Here is a 20539-nt window from a genome sequence, read left to right as displayed (position 1 = left end):
GACTACCCTTGTACACTCAGAATTATGAAATTCAATATGGCGAAACCAATATGGTGGATAAGCATATGTATGATAATAAAGGTTTCTGCATGAGTCTGAGAAATTTGTTTCAAAATCTACATATATCCAGACAGCACCGGACATCCAATGGATGTACGTTTCACGTCCAATTTATGTCCGTATGTCCGATTTACGTCCGTGGATATAAATTAGATGTAACAAAGATGTCCTTATTGGACATCAGATCTAGTAGGATGTCCGATGTACGTCCATCGGACGTCCTATGTCCGAAGTTGTGACAAACGTACGTCCTATGGACGTCTTTTGTAAAAAAAATAGACATATAACGAACGTCCAATGGACATCCGTGTGTTCTCTGGATAGTGTTGTATATAAACATTGAATGGTGATGTATTGGCAAAGAAAGCATTCCTTTGATGTAAAATTTTCAATGTAATGTAACAAGATGGCGCATGAAAATTATCAAAATCCTTAAATCCCAATAAAATTAAAAAATTTCCAATTAAATTTATTGTTCTAATGTATTTTGACTAGCTAATTACTAATCTGCACTAAAATCTAGAATATTTGATTTAGTGGATGGAGTATGATGTTAAAATATTGAATATAAATATAAAGAAAGATTGAAATAATACTTCAAACATCCTGAAAAATTACTTTTGCACTATTGCACATGAATGCTTAGTGTTTCTTTGTCAGTAGAAAATTCAACTTGCTTTGGATATACATTGAATAGTGGTTGAGAAATATTTTTATTAATGATAATTTATTTGATTCATTTGGTTATAGTTTATCTACAGAAAATTGATTTAGGAATTTTCTGAATCGCAACTGTCATGCCCCGAGTAAGCCTGACAAATTATCCATAATTAATATACATTAATTATATGGGCGAAAGTGCCATGCGAAGTACTTCGGCCTGCGCCGCACGTGTTGCAAGCTAAGCATCACGCCACACCGCGGAAAGTCCAAAAAGGCAGTAGGCAAATAATGCACTGTCTGCATGGACGAAGGTCGCAAGTGGCGCGATGTTTCCGTAAAATTTGCAAGATTCCTTCAGCGACGAGTCTATAAATCGACTGCCGTCACCAAAGGGAGGCAGAGACAGACCACCGGGCGACTGAACCAGACGTCTATCTCTAACAAGGGAACGGTCGGGGGCGTCCCTCACCGATTTGAATGGGCATTGGATATGTTGTAGAGGATCAAAAAATATTAGACACGTATTTTTTTATATGTGCTTATCTCGAGGTTTAGGGGTTGAAATCACCCCTTGAAAAAAACAGATTTTTTCGTTTTTATCAAATATCTTTTAAAATATGAGAGATATGAAAACATAGTAAATGTAAGAGTTTTACAGTATTTGATGCTCTTTGCACCTGTCAATTCAAATTTTTCAAAATATCAAATTTACTCTCCCCGCTCCCCCCTCCATTAATTATTTTTGCAAATTTCAAAAATTTTGTAAGAATAAAAATTAAAGAGCATTGAATTCCGAATCCAACCATATATAATAATGTTACTTTCCGAGATACGGACTTTTCGGAAAATAGATGGAAATGTCCGTGTATACCCGTAACACGCTATGCACAGCGCCTACCTTATATCGATAATATACGCAACACGTCCTCTTCGAATTTCTTTCGAATAATAGGCGATTAATACCGATACGGAGAATATGTAATCATAAAACATTTCAATATATAATAACGTTATTAATAACAATCATAGATTTATACACAACAATATTTCTATGCTTTGTCTTTATAAAAAGATATACGTATACGCTCTATGAAAGTTAGATTTTATGTATGATAAGTTTGTGTGCCTATTTTTGTGGTGGTTGACGTAAGTACTACGACGGAAGTGATACATGAATTGCAAAATCAATTATGTTTATTAACGCGGCGTTTCTATCGAATCTATGACACGTGAAAAATGCCGCATTCATGAAATCATACGTGATTGCATAATTATATCTAATATGATATTGTTAACGTAATTATTTTCACGCATACGCACCACATATACACATACACATCTACAAACGTGAAAGTGTTATGCCGTCGTATTATTGTCATATCTTCTTTCTATCCTGTTTACTTTCGATTTTGTCATAGTTCTAATAAGAGATGAATATCAAGTGTCGTAGATGTTACAGTTATGTGAGCTACTTAAAGTGCTGGAAAGCAGCCACTTTGTGCGACGCAAATCATGAGTAAGCGTAATATGTAGAGATACATTTCATATACAGTGCCTACCAAAAGTTCGGGGCCACCTAAATAATTTTTGAACGGTTTGAAATATAGGATTGAAATTTATAAGGATTCAATGGGATCACAAAGTCTATTATTTAACTACAAAAACACCCACCTCCACACCCCCGGAGGCCGGGGGGAGGGGGAGCCAAAAAATCTCAAATGGCTTGAGTGAGGGCTCATTCGAAAGGGCTTTCCGAGACGAAAACAATGCGACGTCGCCGAGGTCTCTACGATTTTTTTTCGCAAAGTTATGATCATTTGCACATTGAGATTTTGCGAGGGCCCACAGCGACAACAGAAGAAAGGTCAAGCTTCACGCGGGCACGTGCGTTCCTGTGTATGCGTGCGTATGTGCGTGTGTGCGTGCGTACGTGCGTGCGTATGTGCGTACGTATGTGCGTGCGTGCGTGCGTGCGTGTGTGTGTGTGTGTGTGTGTGACCTTTGTTTTCAAAATTATTCCAATTTGCTAAGGAACCAAGTGATACCGGCTATTCAAGATATTGCTGGAGAAGCTTTCCACAATGTTTGGTTGCAGCAGGATGGGGCTCCAGCTCATTTTTTTCTGCAAACTCAAAATATTCTAAACGATGTTTTCACTGATCGATGGATTGGTAGAAGTGGCACAATAGAATGGCCACCGAGATCACTAGATCTGACTCCTTAGACTTCTTTTATTGGGGGTATTTGAAAACAAAGGTCTATGAGACTAGGTCCGAAAATTTAGAAGAGCTGCGGGAAAAAATAGTGAACGTATCAAATTCAATCACACCCGATTTTTTAACTAACGTAATTGAAACGTTTGACGTTCGTTTAAGACACTGCCAAGTTGTCGAAGGACATCAATTTGAACATTTGATTAAATAATTAGTGTTTTTATTCCTTCACATACGCCAGTATTCCTATTTCGGTCTTGCCTTAGTTGGCCGGACACGCTAGCGGTCTTGCCTTAGTTGGCCGAACACGCACACGCACACACACACACACACACACATGCACGCACACACGCACGCACATACAGGAACGCACGTGCCCGCGTGAAGCTTGACCTTTCTTCTGTTGTCGCTGTCGGCCCTCGCAAAATCTCAATGTTCAAATGATCATAACTCTGCGAAAAAAAATCATAGAGACCTCGGCGACCTCGCGTTGTTTTCGTCTCGGAAAGCCCTTTCGAATGAGTCCTCACTCCCAACATGCCATTTGAGATTTTTTGGCTCTCCCTCCCCCCAGCCCCCGGGGGTGTGGAGGTGGGTGTTTTTGTGGTTAAATAATAGACTTTGTGATCCAATTGAATCCTTATAAATTTCAATCCTATATTTCAAACCGTTCAAAAATTATTTAGGTGGCCCCGAACCTTTGGTAGGCACTGTATAAGCAGTAGTACAAGCTAGTGTCGCAGTAAGTATTCATCGTTTCACGACGTATCATTTGTGAGCGCAAGTTTATAAGTACATATTGCTTTCTCTCTATGTATGTGTTTAAAACTTCTTTTAATACATTCTTTGTTAAATACATGTTCGGAACAAGACCGAACATAGAATAGCTCCGGAAAGCTGGCTGGTGATTTGGATCTGTGATCCGCCTGCGTCTAAGTTGCTCGAGTAAGCTCGATGATCGACCGGTCGTCCTGGTTGACGTTTGGGTCCCGTAAGGCGGCCACAGGCCCCACAGAAACATGCAACACCGTGCACCGACGCACCGCGCCCAGAGACGGCGGTGAAAATAAGAGAGAGGAATGACGCGTACGTGATGACGCAAAGTGACACGTACTGTACAACGCAATGGACGCAATAGACGCAGTAGTAACGCAAGTGGAATAACGCAGAAGAACGACGCAGAAGGAACGCAGTAGAAACGCAGAAGAGAATAAGCGCAGCTATTTACAAGGCGAAAACCGTTCGCTAACGCAAAGTCCCGCAGGACACACGTTTGTGATGTCAACGGTGCGCGGCACCCGGAGCACGTCAAGTACGAAACGACCTCTGTCGTTTCGGAAGGCCTGCCCTTCCGGACGTAACGGCCTACAGCCAGCCACGGTCCCGAGGACGCGTGGAAGAGAGCACTGAGCTCTAACTTTAGCTCGCAGGGCGACCGAGTCGCTCCTGCGAGAAAGCCAAGTTCCCCCTACGGACACTTGGAAGAAAGAGCTCGAAGCTCTAGAGACGGCGACCGAGCCGCTCCTAAATCGCCAAGGCCCTTGGCCCACGGGCGCTTGGGAAACAAGGGAGCTCGGAGCTCCGAGGAGATCGTCGAGTCGCGCCTAAATCACGGCAACGCCGTGAGCACGAAATCAGAAGACGAGATTCGAACCATTAGCCTCAACCCAGCAGGCTATATCAGCGCCGCCTTCAACTCAGCAGAGTGTGTAGAGCGGTTGGTTCGAATTCGAACGTAAGAACAGATCGCTCTAGGTCCTACTGGTTACCGACGCGCTTTCTAGGATTTACTAGAGTCTAGGAAATCCTAGAAAGCGCGTCGATAGCCAGCAGTACGACAATCGCACTAAAGCAGCACAGGTTTGCTACTGAAAATGGCCGGACAAATGGTATGGCAAAAGACAAGGTAAAGCACGGCGCGCCCGGTTATATAGCCGGGCGGCGGAATCTTGCCTGCGGGCAGTGGAATCGCGGGCCGCGTCACGTAGCGGCCACGATCGGAGCTGTCCGTCTGTCACGGGGAGCCGGCGGGAGCCCCACGCGCTCGTCCGCGAGAGACCGGTCTCCTCGCCGCTTGCGAGAACACCCCGGTGCCCAGGTCGCCCGCCCTGCAGCGCCGAACCGCGAACCGAAATTCCGCACGGCAGCTCGTCCCGTACGGAACAATACATAAGTATTTATTACTAACAGATATTATTATTTTATACTTATTATTATTATTTATTATTATTACTAACTGATATTATTATTTTATATTTATTATTACATATCTTGTCACTCTCTATTTTATATTATTGGAATTGCAATATTTTGTCGAGTTATCAGTAATGTGATAATATACGGAAAAATGGAGCGAAATTGAGCAAGAGTTAAATTATAAATTATATATAATAATGATTAATAATCAAAGAAAATTTTGGTAAAAGTGAGGTTTAAGGGATCCACCTCCAATGAGCTTGTCATTGATACATATTATCAAGGATACTCTACTGAGTGACATTCAAGAAGTTTTAGCCGTCACTCATTGTTTGTTAAAAAATAATTAACAAAAGAAATTTCATAAATAGAATGTAATTTTCCGACACTGTGTATATATTTAAGGAATGAGCACGTGCTATACACGCGCTATATATGAATATATTCACCGCACTACGAAACTTGTTCTGTTTTAATTATTTCTATTGTGTATATTCTTACTTGGTATGTTTCATATTATCTCTATTATTATTACTCTCAGTTGCTCTTTCGTCGTTCAACTAGTTGGTCGCTTAAGTAAATCCAAGAGTCACGTAAATTTTCAAAATGTATTTACATGAATATTTACTTATGCATAATTTCGACAGTTTATGGAATTTTTTATGTGAAAAAAAGGTCGTTCGAAATAAGATAATGTGTCCGCGATGTAAAAAATTATTAAAAGCAAAAATCCACTTGAAAATTGTTTATTACATTGCACAAACAAATATTATAAAGTTACTGAAGGTCGAAAACGACAAAGAATAACGTGCAATTTCAAAATTAGTATATTTCACGGAACATGGTTTTCAAGAATGCATCTCTCAACGTTATTTAGGGAGAGGAGAGTGTCGTGAGCGTGGAGCGTTAGATAGCTCAGTGGTTTAGAGCAGTCGCCCGGCAAGCGAAAGACCCGGGTTCGATGCCCGGTCTAGCGACTACCGCGCTCTCGATACTTTTCTCTCTTCTGAACGAAAAATGAGATGCAGGTCCCGAACGCACGGCGTCCCGTCGCCACTCCTAGTACGCCCTCCTTCTTTCATGGTATGTATTTCATGGATTTGACTGTAATTTGCCGTTTTATCGGCTATTTTCTAATGATGCAACCACCACGACAATCATTTTTAATGAATGAGTTACAAATAGATCAACATAGTGTTGTTGATTGGACGAATTTTTGTCGAGAAGTAAGTAATATACTGCTTGTTACTTATTTATTTGTGCTTGTTAATGAATAATATTACATTGATATTACATTAATATTACATTGATATTACATTGATATTACATTAATATTACATTGATTTGTTAAATTATCTCTAGTTACTTCAACAATGGATTGAAGATAAACAAATTCCAATTGGCGGAGTGAATAAAATTGTAGAAATAGATGAAGCCAAAGTAGGAAAAAGAAAATATAATACAGGACGTATAATTAGAGGACAGTGGGTTTTTGGTGGTATAGAACGTGATATCAAAAAGTTTTTCATTTTACCCGTACCGAATCAACGTGCTGATACTCTGCTATCTGTTGTTAAAAAATATATTACACTTGGTTCTATAATGCATACGGACCAGTAGCGAGGATATGATATTTTGCGTAATTACGAAAATTATACTTATAGAATAGTAAATCATTCAAGAAATTTTGTAAATCCAGAGACTGGTGTTTGTTACGTCCTAGAGGAGGAGCGCAACTTTCCGTTCGCGAGTAAGGCGAACCTTGTTCGTAACCGCGTGCCAGTGAACGGGTCAGGGACCCGACAGGTCCCTTTATTCAGACACCGACGTACGACGAGCGGTCCGTTTTTCGGTCAAGGACGTGAGTCCTTTTACCGGGGATAGGACCATGAGTCAACTGTTGGAAGGTGGGGTGATTTTGAAATTAATTGATGGAAATAAATTAATAGCAAATTTATTAAAATAAGAGTGACAACAAAATGATATGCGGCGCGGTTTATTACAATTTACTTGAATGATGGTGTGTGTATATGTGTGTGTGTGTGGAATAGAAGAAGAAGGAATGGAAAAGGAGAGGAATATGAATAGAAAGTTAGTCGGGTGAAGGGGAACGAGAGCGGTCAGGAGAATTTAAGGGAGTGGATAATTCGGAAAAAGAGACGGGAGAATACGATATTGAAGGGGTAGAAGGAGTGGAAGCGCGTGTAGGAGAAGAGGGAGGACTAAGGGGTAAGCGTCGGAGTAGGAAAGGGGGTAGGAGTGTCGGGTCTGGGTGATAATCAGTTTCGAGTGAAATATTTATAATGGACCGGAGATATTGCAGTTGGTGTTCGAATTCATAAGGATCTCTAATCCCATACACCGTCTCGAAAAAACGAAGGACTCGTTGGATGGATACCACGGAATGATAATAATGGCCCACTAAAAATGAATTTCAATAAACGGGTGGAACCAATAAATAAGGATATAAAAAACAGAACTTACTGCTGACTCCTGTTATCCGGGAGGTGAACAAAAAATAAAAATTGTCGTTTAGTAGCTCCTGCTCGGTAGGTTGGGTTGTGCTCGTCCACTCCCTTCCGGTTGTCCAATTATGACACAAACACTAATGCTTTTTCCTGACTTCTTTGAATATTTACACAAACTCGGATATATGAATCTTGGAAACACTATCTGAATATCTGAATGCCCGGATCTTTTTTGAATCTGAATCCTTGAATACTTGAAATCTGACTTCTAAATTCTGAATGCTCAAAAGCAGAATATCTGAGTGAGAGTGTGTCTGCCTTTTTCCTGTCTCTCAGAGTGTGGCGGAGGCGGATTACCGAGGTTTTTATACCGAATATAATATAACACGTGAATATAGGGTGTCTCAGAAATCGCTGTTTTAAGTTCTTACCGAGAAATTCTCCGAGCAATTTCCCTTCGAAAACATTCTATTATTTGTGAAACTTTCCACCATTCTACATATTCTTGCGACTAAGCCGGGAATTGAAATTTTGTTAAGGTCTCTACTTGAAAATAATTTTGATTTTTATTTATTCTGTTATCATTCTCATTTGGTCGATCGGTTCTCCGGTTTCTCCAACAACTGGCGGATTAAACAACCGAATCGCACACATCGCCGATTTCAGACCCGGACTTGAGATCCGGATAATCGCGGCACGCGCATTACCAACGATCGGAGGCAGAAGCTATCAGGGTGGGTAGAGAGATGGCCTTTGAGGAAGGGGTGAATTGGTCTTAGTGGGAAAAAGTCTCAGCCATTAGAAATTAAGGATGAAGTTAAAAGACATCATGGGAAGAGACGGTTAGTTTTTGGAGATATGAATATGGAAGGGCTAAAGGGTGGAGCATGGGTGTTTCATAGTTTTAGGTGGATATGATATGATTGGCTGAATGGATTAGGCGCGACAAGCGTGGAGGTGGTGGATTCTTGTGAGATAGAGGAATGTATACAAGTGGCCGGCTGGGAAAATCAAAATGCCGTAAATCAAGGGTTGAGATAAGAGTTTATAACCATCGGTGAAGTAAGCTTTGTTGGTTGACTGATAGGGCACATATGGTTTTGGATTGGGAAGATGTAAGTTTCAAGTTTTAGAGCAGGAATGCTCCGAGTTGTTTTGTTTTACTGAAGGTTTGTTAGCACAGAGTTTCAAATTTTATAGCTAGGCTGACGGACACACTTGGCGAATACTACCCAGATATAAACCTTCGACAGAGACGTGTAGATTTTTACAATAGGGCATTGTTTCCTGTTATGAAATTTTACTGAGCCTTTCATTTGGTGCGACGGCTGTTCGCCAGATGGGTCTGTTGCTTATTTTATATATATATATATATATATTCCTATTATATAGTTATATTAGGCGAATAGAAGTTCGAAAGGAGAGAGAAAAAGAAAAAAAGATTTTTTAAATAATTGTCCGGAATTCGCAAGACGTAACATGTTCATACACAGAACATAGAAAAATTGTGGAGAGATATGCGAGCAAAAATTCCTCGATATGATATACGAGATTATAATTTTACACATTATCTTGCAGAATTTATATTTAAAAGAGCATACGATTTTGACAAACGTATTGATAGTTTTTTCGAAATTATGAATTTAATGTATCCATTAAATAATCCGAACATGGAATAAATTTCTTTATATACAGGGTGCGTACGGTATTTGAGGACAAATTGACATTAAAACTAATTTATTCATATCTTTTGCAAAATTTATTATAATTCCATGAAATTTTTACACGACGTTAATTGACTCCTAGATTATACAATTACCCAATAAAATCCCTATTAGCGGCAATAACGGACTCAATCCGGAGTCGGAAACGATTGCATGCCCGAATCAAATGCTCTTTGTTCATTTTGATCATTGTTGTTATAGCATCCTTCAGTGATGAAATATTATTATGAGGATGTTTATTGGTCTCTCGCTCAACTACGCCCCATACGTAATAATCCAGGGGATTAAGGTTTGGGGAGCTAGGTGGCCATAAGTTTGGGGTAATGTGGTCATAGAAATTTTCGGTCATCCAATCTTGTGTCGTCATGGCTTTGTGTGAAAAAGCAGAGTCTTGCTGGAATATGTATGGTCTGTCCCCACGTACACTATCAATCCAGGGTTTCACAACTGTTTCTAAAACCTTAATATAGGCGGCAGCATTCACCCGAAGCCCCTGACGAAAGAAGTGAGGTGGCATAACATGTCCTTCGTTGCTCACAATTTCTAAAACCATGACAGTTGTTGGAAACTTCGTGTGCATAACACGGGGAACCTCCGTAGGATGTGAGCATAACCACCTGTCATTTCTCTGATTGATTTTTTGGTTTTGGTCGAAATTTTTTTCGTCAAAAAAAAACCACAACATATTAGGAACTTCAGGGTGCTTAAGCTTGTTCAAAAGACGTTTTCCTCGGATAAGTCTCTGTTCCCGAGTTTGTGCTGACATAAACTATCCTCTGCGCATAACGTAGGACGTATAGCGGAGGTCTTCGTGGACAACTCGACGGATTAGGCTCTCAGAGACATTCAGGTCCCTCGCAATGGCCCTCACGGACTTTGAAGGACTTTCGTCAACGATCTCTTGCACTCGTTGGACAAATTGTGTATTTCTAGTAGTGTCCGAATGTTCTTCATGTTTTTTGCGTTTTGCAACAGTTTCTACATCGCCAGCTGATGTTTCCAATTCACAATGAACCTTATATACGAATGATCGGGCGCAATTGAGAAAATTGGAGATTTCTAAATCGGTGTGTTTCGCGCATATAGCGACGATAACTGCATATCTCTTCATTTCTTGCGTTATTTTATAGTTCTCCATTGATGATCTGATAAGAAAAAAAACAAACAAAATTGTTCTCCAGAAATTACATTCACATATATGAGTGTCCTCAAATATTGTATGCATCCTGTACATTTCTTCTATTAATACATATATATAGTATAAGATTATGTAACCTAATACTAACAAGGGAACTGTCAGGGGTGTCCCTCACCGATTTGATTCTCCTTGAAATATATTATAAAACAAACAAATCAAAGAGACACGTATTTTTTTATATCGGCCCAATCTCATGTTTAAGGGATGAAACAACCCTTTGAAAAAAAAACGGTCTTTTTCTTTGAGATCGAATATTGTCGAAACTATTAGACATATAAAAAAATTGTTTCAACAAAATTTTAATGGTTTGAAGAGTACTTTGAGGTTATGCAAAGAAATTTTTTTTTATTAAATATTTTTTTATTTAACCACCACCTCCACCCCCCCTTTTTGCAAAATTAAAAATTTTTTTTACCAAAGTAAAGGTTATTTTTTTCCAAATTCAACCATATATAATAAAGTAACGTTACGAGAAATCATTTTCGAGAATTAATTGTTACCGCCTCCGTATATACGCTTATCTATATACGTGACGATACGCCTATCGTATATACGTGACGATATCGCCTATCAGTTCGTCACGTTCGTGGAAACAAAATGTGCACTGCCTAGTATATAAGGCGACCGTGTATCTAACGTGAGCGTATAATATTCACAGTCAGTACAGTCTTTATACTCTGTTCTTCTATTATACACCATCTTTATACTCTATCTTATGTTATACTCACATCAGTGGAACTTGCTAAACCACGAGAATACGAGAACTTTCATGTGAGAGGTACGTAAATATTCTACGAGCTACTGTCTTTTACATATTTTTCTCGACATATGTTCCTTAATGTCTGGTGTATCGATGAAAAAGGAAGAATTAAAATCGGTTAATATTTTATATTGTTTTAGGTAAATGTTGAATATAAAATAGCTTTTACCCAATTATCGGAAGCACGTAAAAATTTTGAAGTGGTTGAAGTCAGGAGTAAATAGTTTTTATTACAACAGACAGCAAAGTTTAACATCCTTGGAAATGATTATTAATCCGCGTAATGTTGTTAGACTTTGATTGATGTCAATAAATTCAATGTATCTAATAGAAACGCCAGTAACTGAAGCAGAAATAGAATTAAAAGAAAACATACAAAAAGTATTACTGGATAGCATTTTTCATTATAATGGGTTGGAAGTAACGGAAGAAATATATCTCGATTATGAAGAACCTCATAAATTACACAGTCCAGAAATAATTGAAGATGACGAAGAAGCATGGGGTGAAGATAATTTAAATTCTCAACCTCAATGTTCAAATGTTGACGAAGATTTTGACAATTCTTATAAAAGACAGGCTGTTGAATATTGGCGGAATAGAGATAATGAAGAAAATAATAACGATAGAACAAGGAGTCGTTCTCTAAAATCAGTGCAACATATATTTAAAAGAGTTTCATCTCTACGTCAGTTAAGACGGTGGGAAGAACAATTGCAATCAGGTGGAAATCGTGTAGAAAAATTATCTTACATCTCCAAATTTACACATGGTAAATTTACTGCTGCTGTTGAATCAGGATTCATGGTTCATGATATTGATATAAAAAGATGGGCTTTGCAAGCTCAGGAAGAAATAGGAAATTTACATCCTATATTTAAAGCATCTCCCAGTTGGGTAACAAGATTCAAAAAGTCCCACCGAATTGTTTCAAGAAAAGTTACGAAGTTTGTCACTAGAAGAACATTGGAAGATTCTGTTGATTTGCAAAAAACAACTGATGATTTTTGAAAGCAGTAAAGCCTCTTATTGAACAGTTTGGATCTGAAAATATTTATAATTCAGATCAAAGTAGTTTCCAATTGGAAAATCATCTGGAAGATCATTGTCTAACGAAGGAGAAAAGAAAACAGAACGTGTCGTGCAGTCTATATCATCAACGACAAATTCATACACGATACAATCAATAATATCGTGTGATGGCAAATTGCTGTCACATTTATTTATTGTGTTAAAAGAAGTTCATGGTAGATTTGGACCAAGAGTAGAAGAAAACTTGTTTAAACCAATAAATGTTATTGTAAAAGCATCGAAATCTAGCAAAATGACATCAGGTATAGATATCCTTTTATAACTATTTCATATTTTATTTAACAATCTAAAAGGCGTCATGAAAAAGCTATTAAATTAACATTTACATTTCTTACAGATCATTTTAAAATGTGGTTAGAAGAAGCTTATTTTCCAAACATTGGTTCTAATAGCGTTCTTCTTATCGATTCATGGACTGGACATTGCCCTAATATCATTTTGGATTTAAAACCTTCGGGGAAACGTATTACTACTATGATAATACCAAAAGGCACTACAGGAAAAATACAACCATTAGATGTGTATGGATTTAGAATTTGGAAAAATTTTGCTAAAAGATTTTCAGATATTGTTTTACTATTGGAAAGCGATATAAATTTGCATGAACGAAACAATATAATAAAGTTGCAATCACTGATACATAATCAGTTGTCATCCCCACGATATCACAACTTGTTTAAATATTCGTGGTTTAAAAGCGGTTATACAGACGAAAGACCAGAAGAGTTTAAAAACCCTGTACAGTTTAGTTTTGACGAAACTTCAACTACATATGACATCGAAGGTTGTAACAATATAGCGGTAATAAGATGTTCGTGGTGTAAAAAGTCATTATGTTTGAAACACTTTTTCCACTAATATCATTATTGTAATGAGTATAATAAGAGCGAATAACTCTAAATATAAATTTATTATGTTCTTTTAATTATTAAATACGTTTATGAATTATTGTGTAAACTACAAAATATAAAAGCATAAATATGTAAAAATATGTACGAAAATATTCGAAAATATATACAAAAATATCAGTCCTTAATCCCTATGAGCCATAAACCCTTCATTGGATGTATGTGTGATTTTTTAGAAATATTTTATTATTATAATTCACAAACGTTTCGGTCATATATTTGGCCATTAATGTGCTCTTCTAGAACAAATAATTCTTCTCTAGTACTCTAAAGTTGTCTTCATCATATTACGTGCGCTTAATATGTAATGTCTTTCCCAGGGAATCGCCAAAAGCCATTGTATATTTTCGAATCTTATTAGTAGGTTCAGGAGCCCCACCGCGTTAGGACGAGAGGGTGCGTAAATGAAAAGAAAAGAATAAAAGAAAAAAAGAAAGAAAGAAAGGAAAGTTGTAAGTTATATAGAAAACTTTAAAAATTTTATTTGAAGCATTTTTTTATATATGTTTTACTGGTTGAACCATAATTACCTGCGCACATAGCACAGATAAGCGTATATACGGAGGCGATAACAATTAATTCTCGAAAATGATTTCTCGTAACGTTACTTTATTATACATGGTTGAATTTGGAAAAAAATATCCTTTACTTTGGTGAAAAAAAATTTTTAATTTTGTAAAAAGGGGGGGTGGAGGTGGTGGTTAAATAAAAAAATATTTAATAAAAAAAATCTTTCTTTGCATAACCTCAAAGTATTCTTCAAACCATTAAAATTTTGTTGAAACAATTTTTTGTATGTCTTATAGTTTCGACAATATTCGATCTCAAAGAAAAGACCGTTTTTTTTTTTCAAAGGGTTGTTTCATCCCTTAAACATGAGATTGGGCCGATATAAAAAAATACGTGTCTCTTTGATTTGTTTGTTTTATAGCATATTTCAAGGAGAATCAAATCGGTGAGGGGATACCCCTGACAGTTCCCTTGTAAGTAGAATATTCTCAATTACTATTAAATTGATGTATATATATAAAACAGTATATATATAAAACAGTGTACGTATAGGCTCCGCCCCTCCCCCGCACCTTCTTCCAAGAAACCTAACCCTAACATAACCTAATCGATTTATTAGTTATGAGTTAGGTTAGAGTTAGGTTTTTGGGGAGGGGGTGCGGGGGGAGAGGCAGAGCCCCTCCCCCGCACGTATACATTACTATTTACTATATTTCTTTGTATATACTATGTGCAAAAATATACACATGAGTATATATATGCAATATTTATACAACTTCTTTTGTTAATAACTTTTTAATAACAGTAGCGACGACTAAAACCTTTTTAGTGTTATTTAGAATGGTGAGTTCTATAACATATATCAATATGAAAACTATCGGAGGTGGGTCCCTAAACCCCACTTTTACCAAAATTTTTACTAATTTGAAGAAAAAATATGTTAGTTATTTGAATTTCAGAATATCTACATACGTAAATATAGAGCTGTCTTTCCGTTTTCACGACATTAATTTATTCTGGATTCAACTACATATATTTGACAGAGAGAAGAAGCGGCATCAGGATTAACATAAGAAAATTACTGTATTAATTATAAAGTGTGTTTTATTTTATATATTATTTTATATATCATGTTCGAGAAAAAAATATTTCATTTTAATATTTTTCAGAATGATGCAATTTAATACCTTAAAGTTATAATGTTACTCTATACAACTTTCATTGCTCTTAACTTTCCATAAAGTCCGATAACTCCAAAGAAGTAGAAGTGAAGAGAAGATGAATATTTGTTAAAAGAAATAAAAAAATGAAAAAGAATTGAAATAGAAGAGGAAGAAATTTTAGGTTTTTACAATACATATGAAGTTCCAGAAGCGGAAAATATTGATTTATTAGAGGAAAATGAAAGAAAAGAATATCTCCCGGAAGAAGTTATTTGTAGGCCCGTTGAAGCAGGAATATCAAATGATTATAAAAGGCAAGCTGTGGAATACTGGAAGAGTGGTAAAACAGGACCAAGATCGCTTAAAGGAGTTAAAAGAAGATACAGAAGAGTAACATCGATGCGACAATTACGACGATGGGAGGATCAAATCAGTGCAGGTGGCAGCAGAGATGAAAAATTAAAAAGAACTTCTGAATATACAATACAATAAACTGTTTTAATGAAGCGCTTGAAAATAGAATAATTATTCATGACATTGACATTGCTCGATGGGCTTCTCGAACACAAGAAGAGGAAAATGTAGTAGAATTCAAAGCTTCCGATGGTGCACGTGGGGTAAAAAGATTCAAAACTTCATATGATACCGTCTCTCGAAAAATAACAAAATTTGTAACAAAAAATCATTGTTATCGGAAACAGATTTAGAAGATAAGTGTAATACATTTATGAAAATGTAAATATTATATTGAACGATACGGCGTAGACAATGTTTATAATTCGGATAAGAGTGGATTCCAACTTGAATTTCACTCTGATCGTACTTATCCAAAAAGGTCTAAAAAATATAGAAGCTGTAATACAATCTACATCAGCAACCACACACAGTTATACTATACAGCCGACTATTTCTGCAGATGGTAGACTATTATCGCCTCTTTTTATTAATTTAAAGGAAGTAACAGGAACATTCGGTCCTAGAGTAAAAGAAACTATGTTCAAAGCACCTAATATTTTTGTTACGGCTTCTAAATTAGATAAATTAACATCGAGTCATATAAAAACTTGGTTGAAAGAAGTATTTTTTCCGAATGTTGACCCACAATCCGTATTATTATTAAATTCTTGGAGTGGACATTGTCCCAACATAAATGAGGAGACGAAAACAGATTTTGCAACATATATGTTTTCCTAACAATTCCAGCCGGTGCAACAGGAAAAAATACAACCGTTAGATGTATACGGCTTCCGATTATGGAAAAATTTTATTAGGCACTTTTCTGATACTGTTATGTTATTAAATCTTGCAATTGATCTTCATGCTAGAAATAATACATTGAAATTGCAATCATAACATATCATCAATTCTCGTCTCCCAGATTTCAAAATTTATTTAAATATGCCTGGTTTAAAAGTGGATATATACAGTCTAGACCAACAGAGTTTCAAACACCGGTTGAATTTTGCTTCCAAAGTGATTTAAACATAAAATGCGATATTTGTGGCCAAACTGCTATAATTACTTGTTCTTGGTATAAAAAATCATTGTATATGACACATTTTTTCCATAATCATCATCTTGCAACGAATATGTACCATAAAAATAATACAAATTCATTATTCCGCGCGCGTGTTCATATGCAAATTACTGTTGCAAAGTACTGTTTCTTTATCACATATATGTTAAATATATATTATTGCCAGTATTATTCTTCCACAATTTATTATATTATTCCTCTCTATCCTATTCTTCTACATTATTATTCTGTAATTAGTATTAAGCTCTTCGTTATATATTGTTTAGCAATTGTTAATGCTGTGCTATATTTTCATATCGCACGCTTGCTCTTTCTTGCAGAGGTAATAGAATCTATGTTCCTTATTTCATGCATTACGACTTTATTTTAATTCGTCTTGATCGTGTGTCGACTTGCCATTACAATAAACATACTTATTTCAAGAAATATACAAATATATTAGGAAGTACAAATAAGTTTCCGCCGTTTGACAAAAGATGGCCCCACCAGAAGGTTATGTTGAAATTGTCAGATGTAAAACATAATATCGTAAGTTTGGACATCTGGTAACAACATAATCTTGAAGTATTAGTGACTCCGTATCAGCATCACATAATTTTTTTCGTGCGAAAATATCAAATTTTGTGCCGAATAAGCGTCATTTGCGGGAACTTTTGATTTACTTCTTTAATTTGAAGAAATCTGCAGCTGAGGCGCATCGATTGCTTGTAGAAGCATATGGTGAGACTGCTTTAAGTGAGAGAAGTTGTCGTGAGTGGTTTCAAAAGTTTGAAAAGTTGGTGAGTTTGACGTGGAAGACAAAGAACGTAGTGAAAGGCCAAAAGTGTACGAAGACACGGAATTGGAAGCATTATTGGAGGAAGATTCGTGCCAAACGCAAGAAGAACTTGCACTTACATTAGAAGTGACTCAACAAGCAATTTCACATCGTTTAAAATCGTTGAGAATGATTAAAAAACAAGGAAATTGGGTTCCATATGAACTGAAGCCGAGAGACGTTGGACGCCGATTTTGCACGTGTGAAATGCTGCTTGCCAGGCATAAAAGAAAGGGTTTTTTTGCATCGTATATTCACTGGTGATGAAAAATGGATCCACTACGATAACTCAAAGAAGAGAAAATCATGGGGATCACCTGGCCATGCTTCAACATCGACAGCCAAACCGAATATTCATGGAAGACTCATGCTGTGTATTTGGTGGGATCAGCTTGGTGTCGTGTATTATGAGTTGCTCAAACCGACGAAACCATTACTGGAACTCTCTACCGAACATAATTAATGAGATTGAGCCGAGCACTCAAGGAAAAACGCGCCCATTACTATTCCAGACACGACAAAATTATTCTCCTACATGACAACGTTCGGCCACATGTTGCAAAACCCGGTCAAAACTATTTGGAAACACTTAATTGGGAAAGTCCTACCCTCCCGCCGTATTCACCAGACATTGCCCCTTCCGATTATCACTTGTTCCGGTCGATGGCACATGGCCTGTCTAAGCAGCGCTTTACATCATATGAAGGTACTAAAAATTGGTCGATTCGTGGATAGCCTCAAAAATGAAGAGTTCTTCCGACGTGGTATCCGAATGCTTCCAGAAAGATGGAAAAAGTAGTGGCTAGTGATGGACAATACTTTGAATAAAACGTAATGTACCGTTCTTTCAACAATAAATTCCTAATTTTTGATAGAAAACGGCGGAAATTTATTTGTACTCCTAATGTATTAGGTGCGCAACTAAGTTTCCGGGTTTCGCCACATGGATGGCGCTAACGACACATGTAGTCGACATACATGTCTGAAGTTGTATTTTTTTTATAGCTTGGACATCTGTTAACAATAACCAGTCGTAATACCAACACATATCGTAACGTAAAAATATTTTTTCTAACAACGAAGATGTCGAGTTTTGTGTCAAATAAACAGCATTTGCGGGAAGCTTTGCTTTTCTGCTTTAACTTGAAAAAAAAAGTGCAGCTGAAGCACGTCGTTTGCTTGAGGAGGCCAACGGCGAACATGCACCGTAGAAAACTACCTGTGAAGATTGGTTTAACGTTTCAGAAGTAGCGATTTCGACACTGAGGACAAGGAGCGCTCCGGAAACCAAAAACAATTGAGGACGCCGATCTGCAAGCGTTATTGGATGAAGATGATACGCAAATACAAGATTAACTTGCGGAGGCATTAAACATGACTCGCCAAGGTATTTCCAAACGTTTATATGCCATGGGAAAAATTCAAAAGGAAGGAAAATGGGGTGCCGCATTAGTTGACTGAGAGACAGATGGAAAATCGAAGAGCCACTTCCGAAATTTTGCTTTTGCGGCATGAAAGAGTTTCCTGCATCGAATTATTACTGGCGATGAGAAGTGAATATATTTCGAGAATACCAAACGCAAAAAATCGTGACATTCACCTGGCGAAACATCAACATCGACGGCACGGCCAAATCGTTTCGGAAAGAAGACAATGCTCTGCGTTTGGCAAGACCAGAAGGAATCGTGTACTATGAGCTGCTGAAACTGGACGAAACTATCAATGGGCATCGCTATCGACAACAACTGATCAATTTGAACCATGCATTGCTCGAAAAACGTGTCTCAGAATGGGACGCGAGACACGAACGAGCGATATTGCAGCACGACAACGCTCCCGTGCCATCGCACTTCCATCGTTCAGAACACCATCAAAACGCTGGATTTGCTACTGCACCCACCGTATTCGCCAGACCTGGCTCCTTCCGATTATCACTTGTTCCGGTCGATGGCGCATGGCCATATATTGCCACAGAGATGGCAAACATGTGTAGCTAGCGAGGGACGATACTTTGAAAAAACAATTTTTTGTATTTCTCTTGAAATTTTCCATTTTTCATTGATCAGAAAACCCCGGAAACTTAGTTGCGCACCTAGTATTACAGCAAAATCATCACGAAGGGGAATAAGTGCCGGAAAAAGGCGAGTGATTTGGAAGGCTCATCGTGGACGTGGGGGAGGCAGGACGCGGCCAGTATATTAAAAATTATGTTCATTTTAAATTAAAAAAAATTATATGTATTTATAAATAATGTTTTTATAATAAATATATATAATATAATAATAAATAATAAATAATGATTTTTATTAGAAAAATAGAGAAAATGAGAGAATGAGAGAGGGAAAGTGAGAAAGCGTGAGAGGGTTTGGGAGTGAGAGAAAGTGTGAGAGAGAGAGAAAATGAATGAGAATGAGAGAGAATGAGAGTGAGAGAGAGGGGAAGAGTGAGAGAGCTTGAGAGAGTTTGGGAGTGAAAGAAAGTGTGAGAGTGAGAGAGAAATGAGAGAGAATGGGAGAGCATAGGAGAGAATGAGAGAGAATGAAAGAGAATGAGAGAGTATAGGAGAGAATGAGAGAGGGTGAGAGAGAGAGAGAGAGAGAGGGCGAGACAGAGAGAGAGAGAGAGAGAGAGAGAGAGAGAGAGAGAGAGAGAGAGAAAAAGTGTGAGAATGAGGGGTTGAGAAGGTGAGAGAATGGGGAGAGCTAGAGAGAGAGAGAGGGAGAGAGAGAGAGAGAGGGAGAGTGAGAGAGCGTGTGTGTGTAAGAGGGTTTAGGAGTGAGAGAAAGACTGGACAAGGGACATTCGGCAACGCGGAAATTCAAAAAAAACTGAAACTCTGCATAATTGTAGAGCAGATATATCTAATAACAAAACAATTTTTCGTTGGTGCCCAAAAACGGTTTTAAGGGTGGAAACAACCCCTTGAACAAAGTTGATTTTTGTCTTTCTAAGCGAATATTATCGAAACTATTAAAGATATGAAAAAATGTTTTAGACAAAAGTTTTATGGTTTTAAAAGTACTTTATTATGCTATATTTAGATTTTTTAAAAAATGTAAAATTGTATAAAATTGTATAAAATTGTATAAAATACCCCCCTCCTTCTCTTTTTTCAAATTGTTAAAATCAATTGTCCAACCAAAATAAAGCTTATTTTATGACAAATTCAACCATATATAATAACATTATGTTTGGAAAAGGCAATATTGAAAAAAAATTAAACATTCTCT

At 37.3% G+C, this 20539-nt stretch overlaps 1 non-coding gene across 1 annotated transcript; it reads left to right on the top strand.

Annotated features, from left to right (window-relative positions):
* Positions 1-6036: 6036 nt before the first annotated feature.
* On the top strand, positions 6037-6109 carry TRNAA-GGC (transfer RNA valine (anticodon GAC)). The gene has a single exon. It is a non-coding gene; the product is annotated as a tRNA-Ala (tRNA).
* The last annotated feature ends 14430 nt before the right edge of the window (positions 6110-20539 follow it).

Source organism: Harpegnathos saltator, unplaced genomic scaffold (assembly GCF_003227715.2).
Source record: "Harpegnathos saltator strain DR-91 unplaced genomic scaffold, Hsal_v8.6 scaffold848, whole genome shotgun sequence".
Lineage (NCBI taxonomy): Eukaryota > Metazoa > Arthropoda > Insecta > Hymenoptera > Formicidae > Harpegnathos > Harpegnathos saltator.
Note: the sequence above shows the minus strand (reverse complement) of the source record. Positions and strands in the feature narration are given on the sequence as shown.